Source organism: Plecotus auritus (assembly GCF_963455305.1).
Source record: "Plecotus auritus genome assembly, chromosome: 7".
NCBI lineage: Eukaryota > Metazoa > Chordata > Mammalia > Chiroptera > Vespertilionidae > Plecotus > Plecotus auritus.
Genome location: NC_137774.1, coordinates 143,166,716 through 143,189,400, shown reverse-complemented (window position 1 = coordinate 143,189,400; position 22,685 = coordinate 143,166,716). Strand labels below are relative to the sequence as shown.

The 22,685-nt window shown below is 38.4% G+C and overlaps 1 protein-coding gene across 2 annotated transcripts in view; it reads left to right on the top strand.

The window, feature by feature from the left end:
- CWC27 (CWC27 spliceosome associated cyclophilin) overlaps window positions 1–22,685 on the top strand; it is a 195,349-nt gene that overhangs the window by 68,780 nt on the left and 103,884 nt on the right. The window lies entirely within an intron of this gene.

Below are 22,685 nucleotides of genomic sequence, written 5' to 3'. Positions count from 1 at the left end.
AGAGACCTAAAGGTAGAAACATCAATGATGAGAGAAAGTCATTGATCAACTGTCTCCAGCATGCTTCCTACTGGGGATTGAGCCCATAACCCAGGCATGTGTCCTGACCCAGAATCCTGGTCCTCCTGGTTCATAGGTCGACACTCAACCACTGAGCCACTCCATCCAGGCTGTGTAATGAATCTTACTCAAATTTAATGACAACTGTGATCTATGAAGACTTAGATTCTGATCCCAGCATCATTTACTCTAAATGAGATCTGAACAAATCAACGTTTCTGAACCTGTTTCCTCATCTCAATAGGGATGTGGTCAGGCTAAATGAAATATCATAATGTATGTGAGACTACTTTTAAAACATGATGCCATTGATGGCCTATGATTATAGAGTTTAAATCCTTTGATGCTGCACAATGCAACCCTCTCATTTAACAACCATAGAAGAACTCACTTTTTGATACTCCCTTTCAACAATGGCATATCTATATATATAAAAGCCTAAGTGATCAGCCGACCAGCCAGTAGCTATGACTGAGCAATGACCACCAGAGGGACAGATGCTCAATGCAGGAGCTGCCAAGCTACAGCAACTTTCAGAGTCCTCTCCCACTCCGGGACCCCTCAGGGGATGTTGGAGAGCCAGTTTCAGCTCAATCCCTGCAGGCCAGGCCAAGGGACCCCTCCTGCCAGAGGGACCCCGCTCACTCCGCAGATGCCCTTCAAGCCCTGGCGCTACCCCAGGTGCAGCCAGCCAGAGAAGGACCAAGGGAGGTTGGCTCCAGGGCATGTCCGGCCCATCTCTCCCAGTCCCGCCCCACCAGCCACCTTCTAATTAATTTCCTTTCAATGTGCACAAATCTGTGCACCAGGCCTCTAGTTTCAAAATAAAATGAAAAATTAATTTGTCAGGAAATTGACAATAATTATTATCAATAGGATTTATGGCAACCAGAGTAGTCTTTAAGGGGATGTATGTTTTTAAGGGATATGATACCATTGAAGCAGAAGAGATGAACTCCATCCATAGGGACATTTTGGAGATGAGCCAAACTTACCTAGAAAAAAAAAGTAGTCACTGCTGTCCTTCATAAACATTCTGGTTCTCTCATCTCCTACATCCCTCTCTTGAATACAGAGAATGTGCTTTGTATAGATGTGAATATTGCTAAAATCATGCTCCTATAAAACATGAACACATGAAATTACTTAAGACAGTAATACATTAAAAAGTTCCAAATGGCATAGACAGACTGAGTACTCTAAATACATAGGAAATTCCAAGTAAAATCTTAAGTCAGATGAGGTTAATTGGTGTTCCTGAAGGTGTGTGTTAAGGCAGGTTTATTCTGCCAACAGCCAGAACCTCAAGTGGAATAAGTAGATTACAAGAGAATTTTGCTAGTAAAAGAAACGGTCTCTTCTAAATTAATAGTTATGCTAATTTGTTGTATTTTAATTAAATTGTTAATTACATTTTATTTCATTCGTTCCATTTTGAATATTTATAAAAATGGAAGCATTATTTTTTGGAACATCCTGTTTATAACAAAAACATAACTTCATAAAACAAAAATAGCATGTGTCTACAAATGTGATTATGGACATGTTCATTTAAGGAAACAAATTTAAAAGATAAATTTCTAACTTTAGCTAGTGTAGGCAACTGTTTTATTTTAGAAAGATAAATGTCCTGCTGAAAATTCACTGATGACATTTATTGCTTAGGAAAGCATGTTGTTTTATTTTTTCCTTCTATGTGTTTTTTTAATATAGCACTTAAAATCTTACTAAACAAAACAAACATAAAATGTCACTTTTTAAAATGAAGTACTAGTAATAAAGTTTTCCTGTCTACTCTTAACATTGTGGTTCTGCTTGAATATTTACAATATTAGAATTTTGGTATGCCAAGAGTTTTAAGATACAGCTTAAGTGTTTTAAGATAGGGTTTTAAAGATTTTTTTCCCCAAAAATTTACTCGATAAATGGAGTATTTTTATGGATTGACATGACTTGATTTTATGCATTTGATGAGATGATTGATAAACAAGACTACTGAAAACAGTTGTGTAGATTATGACCAGAAAAAGGGGGCTTAGCCAGAAAGTGTGACCTGTAGTTCCACTCCAAGCCAAGTGTGTTGGTGAAGGGCCTCATGAGCCTCAAGGAATGGGTACCTGTTTCTAATCTTTCAGCCAAGAAAAAATGTATTTATATTCTTGGAGGTTCCCACAGAGGGGGTGCCTTTTTCTAGTTCACATAAAGGCACTTCATGTGCTAAGGCTGTGGATAAATTTAGAAGTAAAAGATAATGAGCAGGTAGATATGGTGGTCTGTTTGCCAGTGGTTACTGTGGCACAAAGGCCTAGGTGTGGCAGGTTTTAGTGACATACGGCAACTTAGAGACAATGTATTGCAGTAGGAAGAGCTCTGGGAAGGGGTTTCAAAAGCCAGGGTTCTAGTCCTTGTACAGGTTTATTTTCCCAGCTGTTTGGCCTTGGGTGTTCTTTTTTGAAAATGAAAGGTTTGAACTACCTTCCACCTTTAAGGTTACCTCCAGCACAACTTATATGGAAAATTTTATCCAGAGCATGGTAAGCAGCAAGAAGTTGGAGCTTGGAATTTTCCAAAATAGCACATCTTTCATGTCATTAAAAGACCTTGAGATGTCTATTTAAGTGATCTATAATAGTAAGTCTTGAAATCAAGTAGTCCTTCTGTCTACTTACTTTCTGTTTAATTTGCCTCTTCTCTTTCTCTTCTCCCTCTTCTTCTTCTAATCTGATTTGTTGGTACTGTTGTTTTGTTTTTTAGCTTCTTTTGCTGGAAGCTTAGATAGTTGATTCTAGACTTTCTTCTTTTCTACTAGAAGCATTAAAGCTCTAAATTTCTCTTCGAGCACTGCTTTCTCTGCATTTTATCAATTTTAATATCCTATATAATAAAGAGGTAATATGCAAATTGACCCTCACACCCTCACAAGATGGCTGCCTATGACCAGGCCGGCAGGGGGGTTAGTGAGGGATGACCAAACGACTAAATAGCAGGCTGCGTGGGGCAACCAGGCCAGCAGGGGGGCCGTGAGGGGCAACTAGGCCTGCGGGGGGGGGGGGGGGAGCAGTTGGGGGTGATCAGGCCAGCAGGGGGGGGCAGTTGGGGGCAATCAGGCTGGCGGCGGGGGTGCAGTTAGGGGCGACCAGGCAGGCAGGCAGGTGAGCAATTAGGAGCCAGTGGTCCGGGATTGTGAGAGGGATGTCCGATCCAGGGATCGGGCCTAAACTGGCACTCGGACATCCCCCAAGGGGCCCAGATTGGAGAGGGTGCAGGCTGGGCTGAGGGCCCCCCCCCCCTTGCACGAATTTCATACACTGGGCTTCTAGTGTTGTATAACAGTCTATTTTATGTGTCATATGCCTAAGCTATTGACCCTAGTTCTTCAATCAAACACTGATATAGTTGTTGCTCTGAAGATATTCTATAGATGTGATTAAAGCCCATAACCAGTGACTTTATGTAAAGGAGATTATCTAAGATATTTAAAGTCTGATTCCATCAGTTAAAAGACCAAGAAGCAGAGCTGAGGCTTCCCTGAAGAAGAAATTCCAGTCACAGTCATCCACAGCAGTTTGAAGTTGTGCTTTGGGGGAGACTTCCAGCTTGCCCTTCTTGATGTCCCACATGTGCAAATTCTTGGTCCAGATCTTTGGGATTTACTCTTTACTGGTTATATATATATATATATATATATATATATATATATATTCTACTAGTCCTGTTTCTCTGGTTGAACCTGGACTGATAGAAATGTGCTTATATCCTAAGTTTCCCTTGTGTCTTCTTTTTTGACCTTTGGGTCATTTAGAAGTGCGCTGTTTATTTTCCAAATATTTGAGAATTTCCCAGATATTTTTCTGTTACTGATGTCTAAATTAATTTTATTGTGGTTAGAGGACATATTCTGTATGATTTCAGTTATTTTACATCTATTGAGACTTGTTTTTTGGCCCAGGATGTGGCTTATCTTGGTGCATGTTCCATGTGCATTTGAAAAGAATGTGTATTCTGCTGTGGTTGTTTGGAATGTTCTAAAAATGACCCCAATATTTTTTATGGCACCTTAGACTTGCATTTTAATGCTTAAATTGTACCTGGTAGCTTACACATTTCCTTGATTGATCTGATTTTTTGAAATGAACTTATTTCTGAATATCTAAAAGACCAAGCAGTAAGCTCTGACTTGATTAATTATTTCAATTAGTAAGTTAACAGTTATTTTTAATTTTTTTCTTGCTATTTGGTTATTTGCAATTAGGTCATATAGTATATGACAACTGTTAGTTCACGTCTTTTGCTTTTAGTTTTATCCTGTATAATACTTAGAAATAAATGTTTCTCAGTTTCCTGCTGATTATCCAAGAATAAATTTTTAGTTGTAAACTTTTTGGATGTGTCCTACTTAATTTTCTTCAGAAAACTTTGCATGTACATGTGTGGCACTTTTGTTTTGTTTTCTCGGCCTAAGAATGGATAAAGTACAAGGAAATGAAAAATCGAATCAGTAAGTTCTTCTTTGGAATAAGTTTTTCCCATCTCTAAGAAAGCATTATTAGTCAGGGTTAAAATGGCCTTTTGAATTTTCAAAGTGCGTTGTGTGTTTTTTTTAAACCCAGTGAAAGAACAGCAAGTAAATAAAAGCAAGTCTTTGGATCCTTTTCTTAGAAGACTCCCCACATTATCCCTTTAAATCATATGCTTATTATTTGTGATTAGTCTATAATTTATGTAATATATGCTATAAATTTCTATAATGAGTGGGAAATAGATTAGATGACCTGTTTAAGCTTTAATGAATTGAGAATATTCCTTACATTTGAGACTTGGATGGTGCCTGAGAAGCAATCTAAGATAGAATCTCTCACCAAGTCCCAGAACTCATTTTCCTGGAATTTATTCCGTGTTATAAGCTGTTATACCATCTTTGTCTGGGATTTATTTTTCCGTGTTGTTTCTTTTCCCATTACCCTTAGTAACTGAAACTTGATAGTAAAAAAAGAAACTCATTTGTAAGAATAAAAATGTATTGTGTTGTGATAGTAGAAAAAGTATTGCTTTGGAGTCAAACAGACCCAGTTTGGAATACCAGCTGTGCCATTTTTAAATTTAGGGCCTTTGGATGAATTATTTAATCTACGCCTTGGCTTCTTCATTTAAAAATAGGAATAAAAATATTTATTTTATCAGATTATTGTATGATGAGTTAGTAGCATTCCATAAATCATAGTTATTAAAATCTCATGTTACATTTTCTTTTTCTGTTTTCAAGATACTATGTACTTATAATATTATTCTCTAACATATTTTCAGAATCTTTCAAGTGATTCTTTCTGAATACTGTTTACTCTTTGAGTTTCTTAATTTAAGAAAAATAATTAATGTATAATACATTACAAATGTTATTGATTGATTTTAGAGAGAGAGAGGTAGGGGTGGGGGGGAGATAGAGACATTGATTTGTTGTTCCACTGATTTATGCATTCATTGGTTGCTTCTTTGCATGTGCCAACACTATGGTCGAACCTGCAGTCTTGGTGTACAGGGTCAATGCTCTAACCAACTAAGCTACCTGGCCAGGGCCCATAATACATTTTTTAAACATCTAGGATGAGTCATTTAGACTACTTTCATTTCCCCATCAAGTAGCATTTAATCTTCTGCCCCACTTAATCTTCCTATGCCAAATATTCACAGCAGCTAAATAGAATTATGGAAGTATAAAGTTAGACAATTCATATCAACTGTGTCTCAGTTTCTTCATTTTACAGACAGAACTTTTAGCGGTTAAGTGACTTGATCAAAATCATCTTGTTACTGTCAACCTAGGTAGTTTCATTGAGTCTGGATGTGAATCTGGCATTTCACTTTTTCCTATACTTCCTTCTAACATTCATCAGTTTATAATAACATATTAAATTATGTAAGTAGCTATTAACTTCACATTATTTTTTCTCTACTCACTAAATAGTTAATAAAAAGGATATGTGCAAGTAAAAGGCCAGGAAGCTGTCTAGCCAATGGTCATCTGATATATGGTAAATACCCAACCATTGTGAGAGGAATGAGTGAATGTTGAATCTATGATTCATACAAATAATCATGCCAGAGATTGTGTAAAATGAAAGTGTGATTTTTAGTATTTTTACATTTATTTAAGACAAATTTGGTTACAAAAGAGTAATTAGGCTATGAATGTCACTTCTCATAAAATGATTTTTCTTGATTTGGGCTTTCTGAAATCAGGCCTTATCTATACCTTTTAAGACTCATGTTTTATTATTTTATTTTTAAATTATGTGTTAGGACCAGGAAATTTAGTCAATTTCCAATTTTAGCATTATTGGCTCAATGTCAGGGCACTTACTGACTCATAGTATAAATGGATCATATTTGTAATTTTATTTGTATGTTATTTAAAACTGAAGAAAATTTTCCTATGGAAATAGGCTGTATTTGATAATTGCTTTTTTCCCAATTTGGGAAATTTAATTTGGGATCTATTGGAACACCACTAGGAAAAAAAATGGTATCAAGAAATAAATATGTAACCTATATTTGTATACATACACAAAAGTATGTGTGCATGTGTATAAATCTATGGAATACCATTAGAACCACACATAAGGTCGCACTTGCATTATTATAGAAGTTATCCTAACAATGTTTTCAATGACAAGTCTGAGGAAGGAGAATCATTTAAATCAGTCTGTTCACTTAGTTTTCTAGTTAACAGTGAACATTTATTGAGCATCTGCTGTGTGATTATGGCATATTTTAAGAAGTTTCTATCTCAACTGGATCTTTTAAGGATAAATAGGATTTAAATGGATGGTATATATTATATTATCTTGTGCTTATATCAGTATTTGCTTTATATTTTAAATACTATCTGTTTGTGAATCATACATTTACTTTTGTGTTCTTTAAACATTCAGGAGTACTCAAATAGGTTTGCTGGTCATTTGACCCTCAGAGCTTTCTAATTTTTTATTATTTTCTGCTTAGTCAAAATACTACTTTTAAAAGATGCTAAATACCAGGTTCTTGCATTATCCTATCTAATAAAAGAGTAATATGCCAATTAACCATCACTCCACTACACCCACAAGCCACACCCACAAGCCACGCCCACCAGCCAATCAGGAGCAAATATGCAAATAAACCCAACCAAGATGGCTACGGCCACAGAGAGCAGGAGGGAGGCTTGGGTTTCCCCAGCCATGGAGGAAGCCAAGCTTTCCGCCTGCCCTTGCCGGCCTAGGCCTCCACTCAAGGATAAAAAGTTTCAATGATAGAAGATAAATATAGCCCAACAGAAATGGCGGCAGCCAGGGAGCAAGCAGAAGGCTTGGCTCCGCTCCAGGCTACAAAGTTTCAATTATAGATGATAAATAAACCCCAGATACCAGCGCCTCTGCTTGGGTCGCCAGGGGGTGTGGCCGGCCTGCAAACCACCACAGGCCCCTCGCCCAGGCCGCCCAACACCCCAAGGGAACCCCCACCCTGATCTGGGACACCCTTCAGGGCAAACCAGCTGGCCCCCACCCATGCACCAGGCCTCTATCCTATCTAATAAAAGAGTAATATGCAGATTGACCATCACTCCAACACACAAGATGGCTGCCCCCATGTGGTCAAAGATCCTGCCCCCATGTGGATACAAGATGGCCACCACAAGATGGCCAGCAAGGGAGGGCAGTTGGGGGCGATCAAGCCTGCAGGGGAGGGCAGTTAGGGGTGACCAAGCTGGCAGAGGAGGGAAGTTGGGGGCAACCAGGCCTGCAGGGAAAGGCAGTTGGGAGGGACTCAGGCCTGCAGGGGAGAACAGTTGGGGGGGACCAGGCCTGCAGGGGATGGCAGTTGGGAGGGACCAGGCCTGCAGGGGAGGGCACTTAGGGGTGAACAGGCCTGCAGGGGAGGGCAGTTAGGGGTGACCAGGCCTGCAGGGAAAGGCAGTTGGGAGGGACCCAGGCCTGCAGGGGAGAGCAGTTGGGGTGGACCAGGCCTGCAGGGGAGGGCAGTTAGGGGCAAACAGGCTGGCAGGGGAGCAGTTAGACATCAATCAGGCTGGCAGGGGAGTGGTCAGGGGGTGATCAGGCTGGCAGGCAGAAGTGGTTAGGGGCAATCAGGAAGGCAGGCAGGCGAGCAGTTGGGAGCCAGCAGTCCTGGATTGTGAGAGGAATGTCCGACTGCCTGTTTAGGCCTGATCCCACCAGAGTCGGGCTTAAATTGGCAGTCGTACAGCCCTCGAGGGGTCCCAGATTGGAGAGGGTGCAGGCTGGGCTGAGGGACACCCCCCCCATGCACAAATTTTGTGCACTGGGCCTCTAGTAGAATTATAATTGCCAACCTAATTTGCACATCTGTGTCAGTATATGCCCTTCTTAATAGGGAAACAGGGAATCCCACGTCAGAAGCAAGCCGAGCTCCAAAAGATGGGTAATAACTGTGGGAGCAGTCAGGGGCTATTTTATAACAAAAATATTGTGCTCAGGGTTGAAATTTCACAAAATTAATAGTTTTTACTGCTTCATCAAGGGTATTAAGTGAAACTTTCTTTAAATTTTTTGCTCTCTACTGTGAGTGCCTGGCAGTGACAAATACAATGACTTCTAGCACAGAGTGCTGCCTCTGCTACCGTTTTCCCGGCTGTTGCTCTGTACCATCAGTACAAAATGTGTAAACAGTGAAAAGAGGAAATCTCGTCTTAATATTATTGCTAAAATTGTGTTTACCTCATGGACTCTCTTGAAATGGTTTCAGGGTCCTCCAGGGTCCACAAAGCATAGAACTTTGGGAACTGCTTGTGCAGTGATTTAAGAGCAGATACCACAACCTCTACAACTAAATGATCTGGCTCTACCTAGTTGTGAGATCTAGAGTCTAATTCCTTCAGCTTTCTTCGTGTACTGAGTATATAACAGTACTGTATATAAGATTCATGTGAGGGTATGAGTTAAACTAGGTAACCTCTTAGACCTGTACCTCACATAGAGTAAGCTTATCTGTTTGCAGATTATTTTGTATTGTACAGATTAATTCTGGATATTTGAAAACTCCAAGTTCATCTCACCACTTTCAAATCAGCTCATATTTAAACAAGACCAAATAGCTGACACATTTCAGTTCTGAAGATTCTCAGAGATAGCTTTTGTATACAATACCTTGTTTACACCACTTTAGGGTTTCAGAGTGCACTTTGAATTGCTTTGCCAGCAGTGATGCTTCCCTCTAGTTCTACAACTGGATTTTCTTATTGACTGTGTGTGCTTTTATGATGATTCCTTCTGCAGTTTAAATGGCCTTGAGAGATGTTTGGATTGATTTGGTGGTGAATGATGGCACAACTTGTCTAGTATTGAAAGTTAAACAACCATTGGTATTGCTTTCTGTGGGTAAATTGCTTTCAGTTCATATGTTCTTTGCAACCTGGATTTACTTGAAAGTTGTTAGCTCTGTGATAAACTCTAATTTTGATTCTCTTTTTCCTATGGTCTTCGTCCAGAGCTTTGTTCTAAGAGGTTAGTTACCATCTTTGCCCATACAGTGTAGGAGGAAAGTAAGTAAATCCATCATTTATCCCAAACACACAAGCTATTGATAGCTTCTATCTTTTTTGAATAAAGTTGCCAGAACTTTTGATTGAAAGTAAAAGTAGCTTAACTGTACTTTTGGGGCCAACAGGAGCCTTTATGCTATTGATCAATCACATTGAATGAAATTATTCTGTTAGAATAGTAAATAACAATTACCTCAAATTGTACAGCATTACTAAACATGAGATGGGGGAAAAGAATTGTCAATTTTTTTGAAGCATCCTCAAAATTTGCCCCCTCTTTGAAAAAAATAAATCATGTTGCATCATTAATATTCAAATTGTACATTCTAAAGAAAGTAAAACCAAATTAATTCTTTGAAAAATTTCAACATTTTTGAATTACATATGTTCACATAAAAAGTTAATATGGAAAATTCTTGTTGTCATCTTTATAACAAGCAACAAACTGTGCTCTTTTCTGATTCGAACTTTTAAGTGAACTCTTCCCTGTCTCCTCATGCTAACTCTGTATTCTTCTACATAGCTTAAGCAAAAAAGGAGCTTGCTTTTTTTTTTTTCCTTTTTCCTTTTTTTAACCAAGAGAACTTTAATGTAATTTGCTAGGACCCTACAAAGATCTGGAATAATTTCATATTTTGTTTTAACCTCACGCTTATAATTGGGTTTTTGGAGCTCTATGAAACGCCTTTCACTCTAAGTTAGACTAGATGTTAATCACTCTTCTCAGCCTGGCCAAAAGGTAATGGTCAGTTCAGTGACACACTCACAAGGAAGATGAAGATTTCCAAGCATTTATCTTAACTTTATTTTTACTGATGTATGTCTTTTCTTGTATTTTCTGCTGTTTATTTTGATTGAAACTAAAGTGTTTCTTTGTAAACTCCAAGGACACATATGTATTCTCTACCTAGGGCCCAAAAGTTTCCCATTCATGTGCTTCTACTGTGCTGTTTAGACTTGTGTACACCTAAGCTCTTAATCCTTTCCCCTGAGCCATCTCCAAAAGAAAGTTTCATATTTGGTGAAGCAAGAATTGTTTCTAAAGATTGTCCTTGGATTCAGTTATAGAACAGGAAAAGAATTTGCAATGCTGGGAGTTCCCTGGCTTCCACCTCCAAAATAACTGAAGGTTTCTGGAGCCTGCAAATATCCCCCGCCTAAGAGTACAGAGACACGTCTTTTAAAATCTGGATTAACAGACAGAAGTGGGGAACATTATAATAAATGTGTACTTTCTTGTGGTTTTTATGTTCATAAGCATAATTTTATTTGATAAATAAAAAGCTACGCTTTCAGGCACATATAAGTAACTTTTCTAACAATAGGATATCTCAACTTCTTCAGTAGGTATTAAAATAGTCTTTAAATAGTAAACATTTCCCAACATTATACCTGGAAAATTTCTTTTCAGAAGTTACTAAATAAATGAACAATTACTTTCTCTGTAAAGTGAAAGTCTAAATTGCATGTTTAGAGGGTTATAGGCTAAATCCGTGTTCCTCATTCCCATTACATGCACATCCACAGAACAGAAGGCAGTCCTGCCTGTGGATATCTCACGCATTCAAACTGTAGATTGCTGAGCATTTGGCCAAAATAATTATATACTTTGGCTTGGGATGTGGAAACAGCAAACTTTCCACTTTCCATTATATAAATTAGTAGTGGAAATAGTTGTATATTTCTCTATGATATCTTGCTAAATACAGGTAATGCCAATTCGTTTCTGTTGAAAGGAATAATATGCCACGAATTGACAAATTTTTGTGTAACTTACATTTTATATTAATATGTTTTCATTGTCTGGAAGATCCAGTATCTTCCAATAAACTTTTTCTCTCAAGACCCATGGAATTATAGCCTGCAGCAAAATTAATCAGACTTCTCTGGTGACTTGTTTTATAGGATATATTTATATTATGAGGGTTTTTTGTTTGTTTATCTTTATGAGGGAGACCTCTTTTTTTCTTGCCAAAGGAAACAAGACTTGTTCTGCTATGATATATGTTGCTTCCATATCTCTTGTTTCTTTGTGAGCCCATCTTAATTTGGGGGACTGTTAAAATGTGGGCAGTCAAGCCCAAACAAAGATTTAAAACTTCCTAGTGTAATTTTAATGATAAAATAGACATTCAGTTGCTTAACTAAAAAGAAAATATTTAATTAAGAAGTAAACTACTCTTCAAATTTTATCCCACATCCAGTTTAACAAATATTTAAATACTCTATTCCAATAAGTATTTAATTATCACACTTCAGGCACTTGGCTGAGACTATATTATTCTTATCTATATGTATTCTATATATATAAAAGGCTAACATGCTAAGTGTCCGACCATCCAACCGGTTGCTGTGACACTCACTGACCACCAGGGGGCAGATGCTCAATGCAGGAGCTGCCGAACTCCACTGAATTGGCAGTGGTGGTTCTCTGGTGACGCACCCCAAAACCAGAGAGGAGGGAGCCCGATTCCTTATGGGGCCTCGTGATTCCACCTTCGGCAGTGGGTTATGTTGTTGCTGGGGCATTGTCAGCCCCCAATCTGGCTTACTGCACACTTGCGTTTGTGTTCCACACCCTATACCAGTGGTCGGCAAACTCATTAGTCAACAGAGCGGCAAACTGCGGCTCGCGAGCCGCAGTTTGCCAACCATTGCCCTATACAATAGCAACTTTGCAGAGTGCCCTCTCGCACTCCGGGACCCATTGGGGGATGTTGGAGAGCTGGTTTCAGCCCAATCCCCACAGGCCAGGCCAAGGGACCCCACCTGCCAGGGGAACCCTGCTCACTCCACAGACGTCGGGGAGGGACCACAGGAGGTTGGCTCCAGAGCGTGTCTGGCCCTTCTCACCCAGTCCCGCCCTGCTGGCCACCTTCTAATTAATTTTCTTTCAATGTGCATGAATCCATGCACCTGGTCACTAGTCAATTTATAAATAATAATGGTATCTAATGAACCTTCAGCAAATGGCTTGCAGTTAGGTTCCAATACTGCTGAGGCCCCACTTTTTCAAAGTGTTTCTAAGTCCTATTCATTGTTTGGTTCTAGAAGACAATGAACAGGAAAGAGAAGAGATGAATTTCAAGAAATCGGGCACCAATAGCACTGATTATTTGCTGTGACTTTTCAGAACCTTATGGATATGTTCTATTTTTAGATTTCACTTAACTGTTATGTTTTTACTTTCATTCAATTACTAATCAAGAATTTCCTCTGTGAAGATGTTTTTGCCATTCTTGGAACCACAAGGAGTTTTTCCTTTTAATAATGATGCTGTTTGCTGAGGTCCCAGGCATGTGACCTTTAAAGAAAAAAAAAGGCAAATCATTTTCCTACTTTTAGTATGTGGTTAGGAGTGAGTTGGCCCATTCACATCAAGCTTAATTTGATGTGAGTTAGTACTAACCTTTGACAGAATCCATGGTTTAAAATTTAGACCAGAGTAGACAATAAATCTTACTGTTTAAATCACCTAACAGGGTAACAGTACTGTTTGTAACATTTCTCCAGTCTTCATTCCTAAATCTGTTATTCTGTGATGTAAAGCCTTGGTTGCTTTTCAGTACTTTTAAATTTGTTTGCAGAAGGTGGGGCCCAGAAAATATGCCCATCATTGAATGCTCTAAGTTTAGCTGAGGAAAAGCAAGTCTGCTGTAATAGTCCTATTCTAAAAATGTTGTATTTATCTGAGTTACAGGACTGGTTTACATAAATGAGAAACTAAGATTTTCCATAGACCAGGAAAAGTTTCAAAAGGATGGCTTTTGTGCTTGCCACTTCACACCCACCAAATGTTACAAACAAATACTCACGTCTGCAGTAGGCCATTTGTGGATGTGCGTAACTGTGCTTCACAAATCCTCAAGCTCAGGACTTTTCCAGGTACTCATGGGAAACCCTCAGAAGATTAGCCCTCCTTCTGCATTTCTGGAATGAGGTGTAGCTTTTAAGGTTTACAAATTTATTTTTTGCCTAAAAGTAGATAGATGAGAGGCTTACTTTATTTCAGATAAGAATTCTAACACCTTTGGTGTGAAATGGCACTATTGTAACCTTTATCATATGTAACTGCATTTTTGGTTTTGGGGATTGGGACTTAAATATGTTAAAATTTTTAATAGCTTACTTTATGCTAGTTGACTTTTAAAAAGACCTTTGTACACTGATACGTTTTTAATGTGACTCCATTGCTTACTTTGGCTACTAAAGTGCTAAATTTGGTGTCAAAACTCATGAGAAGATAAATCAATCTCTCTCATAAGGCAACCAGAAAGATTTCAGTGAAGGTAGTGTTTAGTATTTAGGATTAGTGTTATCTCTAATTAAATAGCATAATGGTTTGTCCTTAAGCCAGCAAGAAGTCCAGGCTTAATGAAATCCCTCTTACCACTTTTTTCTTCTCTTCTCTTTTCTTCTCTTTTCTTTTCTTTTTGACTTAAAAAGCAAGCAAACAAACAGAACAAAAACAGCCTTGTGGATCTTTATTATTTAGAGTTCTACAACTTTACAAATCATTAATTTAGTGTGTGATTTAACCTTTTCTGTCTTTTGAATTATCATTTCTAAAAAGTTGAAGTATCTCTTAAAAGCACCTTACTAACATTGCATTTTTCCTAGAGATTCATGAATTATCTAATTATTGCTTCCTGATCAAGACCTCTCCTTACTTAAGAATGACTTCGATTAATCAAATGAGCATTCTGCACAAATAGTGTTGATCATACAATCAACGTATTCTTCAGTAATTAGAATTACTTAAAGTGTTTAGATTGCCTCTGCTATCTTAGTTTTGCTCTAAGTCAAGTACACTGTTTTGGCTGCCTGATAGACTGACAAGAGGAGAACATAAAAACATACATACATACGTACACATGTGTGCCTTTTAGCTTTAGTTTCCAATTTCATTAACCAAAGATCCAGTATTTTATCAGAAGTAAAGCCAGACCCAGCCGGCGTGGCTCAGTGGTTGAGCATTGACCTATGAACCAGGAGGTTGCGATTCGATTCCTGGTCTGGGCACATGCCTGGGTTGCTGGCTTGATCCCCAGTAGGGGGTGTGCAGGAGGCAACCAATTCTCTCTCATCACTGATAATTCTCTCTCTCTCTCCTCTCTGAAATCAATAAAAACATTAAAAAAAAAAAAAAAAAGAAGTGAATTCAGGGCAGACACAGATACACTATAATCTCAGCATAGCTTTCCTTAGCCACCGTGGTCCCTAGTGGGGATCAGCAGTTGCTAATAACAATATGCATGCAAGATAGGGTCCCTGAATCAGGAAAGTTTATTTCTTGCCATGTCACCACCCTTTTACTTCACTCTTCTAAAAGAAATAACAATCTGTGGGCTATTCAATTTTCATAACTATTCCAGAAGAATGTGGAGTAACAATCTGTGGGCTTCCTTTTACGGGAATGTTTATAATTACTAGACTTTTCTGGTTCTTGAACCCAACTCAGTGTCAGCAAGGACACTTTCTCATCCAGAGGGAGAAAGCAGAGTTAATCCCCAGGTGTCCTCTTCCTCTTAGCTTGCAAGTAGTCTGGAAAGCCCATTTCCCCATAAGTATTAAAGCTGACGTCTATAACTTTGAATCTTAAAATAACCAAGTAAGCTCTTAGTTTTTGCCTTTAAAAAAAAAAAAAAGAACAGACGTATGGTAATCTAAATTGACCAAATTTGTAAAATTGTTTATGATGTTTGGATTTAGAATGATTTTTATTCTCGGGTTTAAATGTGGTCATATAAGCTTAGGGTATTTGTGAAAAATAATGAGTCATATTGTAAAAACTTGACTCAAGAGGAACTGAGAGCTATCTAGTCTATCTCTTCTTTAATAGGAAAAGAATCTTTCAAAACCTTTCAGGCTGGCCATAAAAGAAAAAAATATTTGTCTACTCACAACACTTTTGACAACAAATGTGTGGGTTTTCTAAACCAAGCCATTCTGCACGGACACCAACCAGGTGTTGTGCAATTTAATTTAAATCTGATACTACCTGGAGTTAGTGCACACCTCATAGGTTTCATACATAATTTACTCCCTAACTTCTATCCCCTGCCTGATCCCATACTTCCTATACTGTAGCTTTTTCACCCTGAAGTCCCACAAGACTGCCCCCTCACTTCACATGCCAATTGTAAGTGTGTAGTGGGATCCCAGGTTACCCACACTTCTATCCAACTTGGCTACAAATCTGTGATTCCTACAACCCCCCTCTCAGTTTCAATAATTTGCCATAACGGCTCAGGAACTCTGGGAAACACTTTTGTTTACTGGTTTATTTTAAAGAAGTTTATAAGGGATACAAATGAATAGCCATATGACGATGACAAGGTACATAGCATTAGATCTGCAAGGATGCCAAGCACTGGAGCTCCTGTCCCCTTGGAGTTTAGGGTACACCACCTACCCAGCCCATGGATGTTTTACCACCCAGAAGCTCTCAAACCCCATAGTTTAGGGATTTCCGTGGGGGCTTCATTACATAGTCATGGTTGATTAGTAACCAGGTCTCCAGCTCCTCTCACCCCCAGAGAATGGGGGGAGGGCCTGAAAGTTCCAACTTCTCCATCGCTTGGTCCTCTAGTGACCAGCCTCCATTCTGAAGCTGTTTAGCCCACCAAAAATCGCTTCATTAGAACAGAAGATGCTTCTACCACCCAGGATATTCCAAGGGATTTAGGAGCTATGTGTAAGGTGCTCCTATCACCCCATAACTCAGGAACTTACTAGGGTTTTAGAAGCTCTGTGTCAGGAACCAGGGGCATAGACCATTTTTTTTTCTTATGTCGCAGACCATTTTTATAATTTTAATTCAGCCCTCTTTGTGAATTCCTAACTTCTGTGCCTGACATATACTAGGTGCTCAAGAAATGTTTATTATGTGAGTAATAAGTAAAGTACTTGTATGTATTAACTAGTTTCATTAGGCCCTTAAATATATTAGGTGCGCAGAGATATGAGAATAGTCTTGCTTCTTAAAATATTTGTGTTCAGAAGAAACATTTATTCAGTATTCACCTGCTGTACATTGAATTACAGTGGCCTCTGTGAAGATTCCAATAATGATGAAATGATGGTACAAAAGCTGTAATACAAGGAATCATGGAATGGGGTAGGGGACAAAAATTGAGGAGCATGTATATATGACATAGGCACTGTTAAAGGAATTCAAGTTGACTTTTATGAACAAGGAAAGCTTGACAGAGTAGGCAGCATTTAAGGTAGGCCTTAAAAACTGAGTGGGATAAAGATAGGCAGAATTTGAAAAGAATTTGAAAAACTACCTAGACACCAGAAAACACAAGACCTGGTGAGAGAACTGGGAAAGGCCCAACTATCTCCATAGGCAAATACTGGGAAAAGAACTGTTGGGCTGGAGTGTGGGGATCTTGAGGCAGACCGTTTCAGCTTTCTTCCGAGGTCTATTTAAGGTTTGTGAGCACCCCATTAATAAGATGGATTACAATAGAGGAAGATCAGTTAGGAATCTGGGGCAGTAATACAGGGAGAGATTAAAGCACTTGAAAAGAACATGGAAAAGAGAAGATGGGGGAAAGTTCGTTGTGAAAGAAAAAATGGCAACTTGATTGAGTGCCCAAAGAGGATGGAATCGGAGAGGATTCCTGACACTTCTTATAAGGAGCATGCTAACTGCCTAAGCAAGACCATCTATAGTCAGAAGACTGCAAATTATAAACTCCCTTAGCCCTAATTTTTCAGGGCTCTCTTTGGGAGGAAACTGCTGCAGATGAGCTCCCTGCCAGGGACATAGCCCTTCAAGCTTGGCTTCTCTGGAGCCAAACCTCCAACTCTGTGTCTGGGAGTCATTGTGGTGGGAGCAAGTGGCTAAGTGTGTCAGGCAGAGAAGTGAGCTCTACAAGTTGCTCAGTCAGAGGAGAGTGGCTGCTGCACCCAAGTAGTGTCCTCAAGGGATAATAGATATAAGGACAAAGCCTTCCCAAGAACTGATCAGAGGAGTTGGCAGAAAAAGGAGCTTGTTGTTCTTCTGTGTGTTTTAATAGTGTCCCTTTTCATTCAGAAAAAGTAATACGTACTCATTAAGGACATTCTAGAAGACAGGTAAAAAGGCGGGGGGAGGAAAGTCTTCACAACCTATATAGAGCTGTTAATATTTTGGTATAGTTTCTACAAGTTTTTCTCTGAAGCAGGATTTTTCAGCTGAAGGTAACAGTGTGCACCTTGTAGTAAAGGCGAAAGAGACCTACTATGATTGCTCGTTACTACTTGTCAACAGCAAGTAGAAGTTAGATCATAAAAGGGCTTATGTGTTGTTAGCTGTTGGAGAGTTTTATGCCTGGGGTGGGGTGGTGGCATGATAGATTGGCTGTTGTGTAGACAGTGTATTAGAGGGCCCAAGGCTTATGCCCAGGTCATAAGGGGCTAACCAAGGCATTGGGAAGAAGGGAAGGAATTTGAGAGTTTTATAAAGAAAAATTAGCAGGATGTAGTGCTTGAAAAGGTAGGGAGATGGAGAAGCATGCTATACTTTCCTGTTTCTGCTTTATTACATCCCCTCACTTTAAAACTATCTCAATTAGATGTCCCACAGGAACTTCAGATTCAACATGTCCAAAACAGATATTACCAACATTCTTACCAAAATTACTCCCCATCCTAAATTCCCTCTGTCAGGGCCTATGTTCTTGCCCACTTAGTTGCCCAAGCTAGAAATTTGGAAGTCATCCTAGACCAGTGGTCGGCAAACTGCGGCTCTGTTGACTAATGAGTTTGCCAACCACTGACCTAGACGCTCGATTCCAATAATTACAGGCTGTTGTTGTTCCTTGTGATTAAGCCCCTATCCCAGTGGTCAGCAAACTCATTAGTCAACAGAGTGGCAAACGGCGGCTCGCGAGCTGCATGTGGCTCGCGAGCCACAGTTTGCCGACCAGTGTTCTAGACTGTTATTTCTTCGGTAAGTCTACCTCTCCATCTAGTCAGTCACCAAACCTACCAGGTCTTTTACTTGAATCTTTAACATCAACTTCTTTATATCTTCAATGTCTCTATAGTTGCCAAGTTCTGGTTTTCATTTTTGACCTGTGGGTTGGTGAACTACAATCTATAGACCAAATCCATCCTGCCCTGTTTTTGGAATCACCCATTTGTGAAAGTTTCAGTAGAACTTAGCTAAGCTCATTTGTTTACATTTTGTCTATTGTTTTTATACCAAAGTGGTAGAGTTGAGTAGTTTTGATCCTGACTGTGTGCCTACAAAGCCTAAATATTTACCATATTGTCCTCTATAGAAATCTTGCTTATAATGTTGTAATATAATTGGTTTCCCCTCTTTCTGTTCTCAATCTGGCCTTTACTATGTTGATGGAGTGATTTTCCTAAAACACTGTCTGTTCATGTCCATCCCCCTTACTCATATCTCTTTGATGGTTCCCAACAGCCAACAGAATTTAATCTACAACTACTTAGCATTTATTACAGGTGATGTATTCTAGTGTAGTTTTTCAAATCCCAATTCTTCTTCAGTCTACAAATGGCTCACTTAAAGGGATTATTTACATGAGTGCAACCTCCATTTAATGTTTAAACATATTATGAAGTTTAGTCTTTCAAGGTGTGGTATAGCGATTCTCTGATAAATCTGTAATTTTATGAGTGATTTCTTGGAAAACCCTGGCCATTTGTTGTCAGTTGTATATGTTAATAAAAAGGAAGAGAGTAAATATTATTGCCAGATATTAGCTTTACTTGTTCAGCAAGAACTCTGAGGCTTGCTAAGATTTTAACACTTCTGCTGTTTTCCTTTATTTTGTGATTCTGAAAAGACCATTACTGTACATTATCATGAACTCTAAGAGTCTTATATGGACTTAAATATTCACTACAATGGAAAAGTTAAAGGTAGTTTTCTATGCAAGAGAGAATAGAATCAAAACATATATGAGAGAGTATTCATTTTAGCATCTCAATTCCAATTAAATAATATATATCTATAATGTTAAGGCATTTCATTTGCAAGTTTAATCTCAAACTTCATTAATGACAATTCCCAGGAGAGATTGACAGTATCCAGAAACCACCCTCCTTCCCTATAAAACTTACTGCTATGTAAATGTTTGGTTGTATTGCATATGGTAGAAAGGATAATTATAACAGAAAAAGAACCTTATTTTCTAGTTTGAAAGTGAAAGGAATTGATAGATCAATTTGATGAAGATCAACAGATATTTTATCTCTTTCTGAAAATTAACGTTTTATAGTATTGATAAATCTAAATGGAAATGTAGTTGTAGCCATTCAAGTAGCTACATAGATTTTTCTTTTTTTAAATAAAATGTACTGGGAAATGGTTATAAAAGGAGAATTGACTTGGAGTGGTGGACACACAATAGTATATATAGATGATGTATTATAGAATTTACACCTGAAACATATAATTTTATTAACCAATGCCACACCAACAAATTCAATAAAAAATAAAATGAAAATCATGCAAAACTAAAAGAAACAAACTAAAAGGATAATGGTAATTCTACTACATTGCAGTTTACCTAATATGAAAAATGAACATCTGTTTAAATACTATAACTGTATTTGAGGAATAATATTTACCTTTTCTAAATGCTGGGGGAAATGTTAAATAAGTGTTCCTCTTTTTGTTTAAAAAAAATTCATTGAATGTTAATGATAAAAAAAAAAAAAACACCCTTAAAGGCACCTTAATTATTGCTGATCTGTTAAATTGAAGTAAAAATAATTGCATAACTGAATCTAATAAAAATAAAAAATGTACTGGAATTTTTTTGGGAAATATCAAACTTAGTTGTATGATTTCATTTGAATGCTAAACAAAAGATACAGGAATAAAAAAAATCTTTGCTCATTTCAATTCTGGATTTATTGAACACTTACTAAGTGTAAGGCTGTTAGATGCTCATTTAGTCTATATTTTATTGAAAGCTTGAGCACATTTAATTTACCTTACTCATTTTTTTCCCTTTTCAGGTGAATGCCAACTCTTTTAGAAGCTAATAAATATTTCAATCCAGTGCTTGAAACCAGACTTTTCAAAAAAGTTTACAATTATTTCAATGTAGAACATAGCCTACCAATATAATTTAGAGAGCATAGCCTAATGGTATAATTTTTAAAACTTGATATTGCTACCTAAATTACTTTTTTATTTTCTGAAATAATATTTCACCAGTACTTACGCACAAGAGATACCCTTAGAGATGAAAACATAGAGTGCTTCAGTAATTTTGTTTCTGCTGCTAACTAATGCCTAGTACTAGTTCATGTTTATATGTGCTCAAGTGAATGCAGTGATCACAGTGACTAAAGACATTTTAATTGCTTTAGATTGTGTAAGTGCTGAACAGCTAAAATCTCCAACACTAATGAAAATGAAATGAAGAGCTACTAATAAGATACATGCTAATTGCATTTATTAGATGTCTGAGAGCTACTTGGGGGAAAAGGCAAAAGAGCCAAATGGAATTTCAGCATCTGGCTGCAGTGATTCAAGAAGTAAAACCCTTTCAGTTATTAAGTTGAAGTCTTGCATTTTCAAATAGAAAGAAAACTTAAAATTATAAATGATTTTAAATGAATTATCATTCCTTTGAAAACTTCCAATCAGAACATTTTAAACTGTATTTTAAGAGAAAATGACTTAAAATTATATGGGTCCTATTGTCCATCCTTCAGGGCAATGACTTAGAGTTGCTGGCAAAGAAACCAGAGACTATGGTATCATGACATTGTCCCCTAATCCCTTTATACTGAAAGGCATTCATATGAAAGAAGAGCTAGGTTATGTCTGTCCTCTCTGAGCTCCTAAGGGCAGAACCTGGATCAATGAATGGAAATTACTAAGAGGCATCTTTGGGTTCCACAATAAGGAAAAATTTTCTGACAGGTAGGCCAGGCCCAAAATGGAAGGAGTACAAATCTACTTCACTAAGAAGTACAAATGTTCAATGAATTAGTGGCCCTTGGCCTGAGGTGCTAAGAGATGGGCTTTTTATTTCTGACTAGAGGCCCGGTGCATGAAATTGGTGCACTCGATGGGGGGGTCCCTCAGCCCAGCCTGCACCCTCTCACAGTCCAGGAGCCCTCGGGGGATGTCAGACTAATGGCTTAGGCCCCAGCCGGCAGTCAGACATCCTTAGCGCTCCAGTGGAGGTGGGAAAGGCTCCCATCACCACCGCTGCACTCACCAGCTGTGAGCCTGGCTTCTGGCTGAGCAGCGCTCCCCCTGTGGGAGCCCACTGACCACCAGGGGGCAGCTCCTGCATTAAGCGTCTGCCCCCTGGTGGTCAGTGTGTTCCACCGTTCGGTCAATTTGCATATTAGCCTTTTATTATATAGGATTATAAGAAATTAACTTTAAGCCTCCTTTTCTTTTTTTAAATTTAATTATATTTTTATTTATTTCAGTGAGGAAGGGAGAGGGAGAGAGGGATAGAAACACCAGTGATGAGGGAGATTCATTAATCAGCTGCCTCCTCCACCTCCCCCTACTGGGGATTAAGCCCACAACCCAGCATGTGCCCGACTGGGAATCAAATCGTGACCTCCTGGTTCATAGGTCGGTGCTCAACCAGGGAGCCATACCAGCTGGGCAGGCTCCTTTCGACTGGAATGATGAACCCCCACTTTTCTCTAAGGGAGCTGTGTAAAACTTCTGGACCTTTTTTCAGCACATCATCAAGAACTTAGTTTACTTAATATGTAGTGTACCTAGGAATTAAGGTTGGGGGGGTGGTGTTTTGTTTTGTTTTTAAGAATCTTGTCAAAATAGAATCTAGTTTACTACATTTAGAGTTGTGATGTTTAGTCTTTCTCTTCTCCTTTTCTCCCCTGCAGTGCCTACAGGCTGATATGAGATCACTGGTGCTCTGAGCCAAGTTTATAGTTAGTGTGGACATGTTTAAATTTTTGGTATCTTGACTAAATGCTTGGTAACTTTAATATTAATGGTCTAACAATTAGTAATTCTTGGCCTTTGGAGAAGAGATTTATTGTTGTCATATTTGGAAAAAATGAACTAGGAATAAATAAGAAAGTAAGAGCAGAAAGT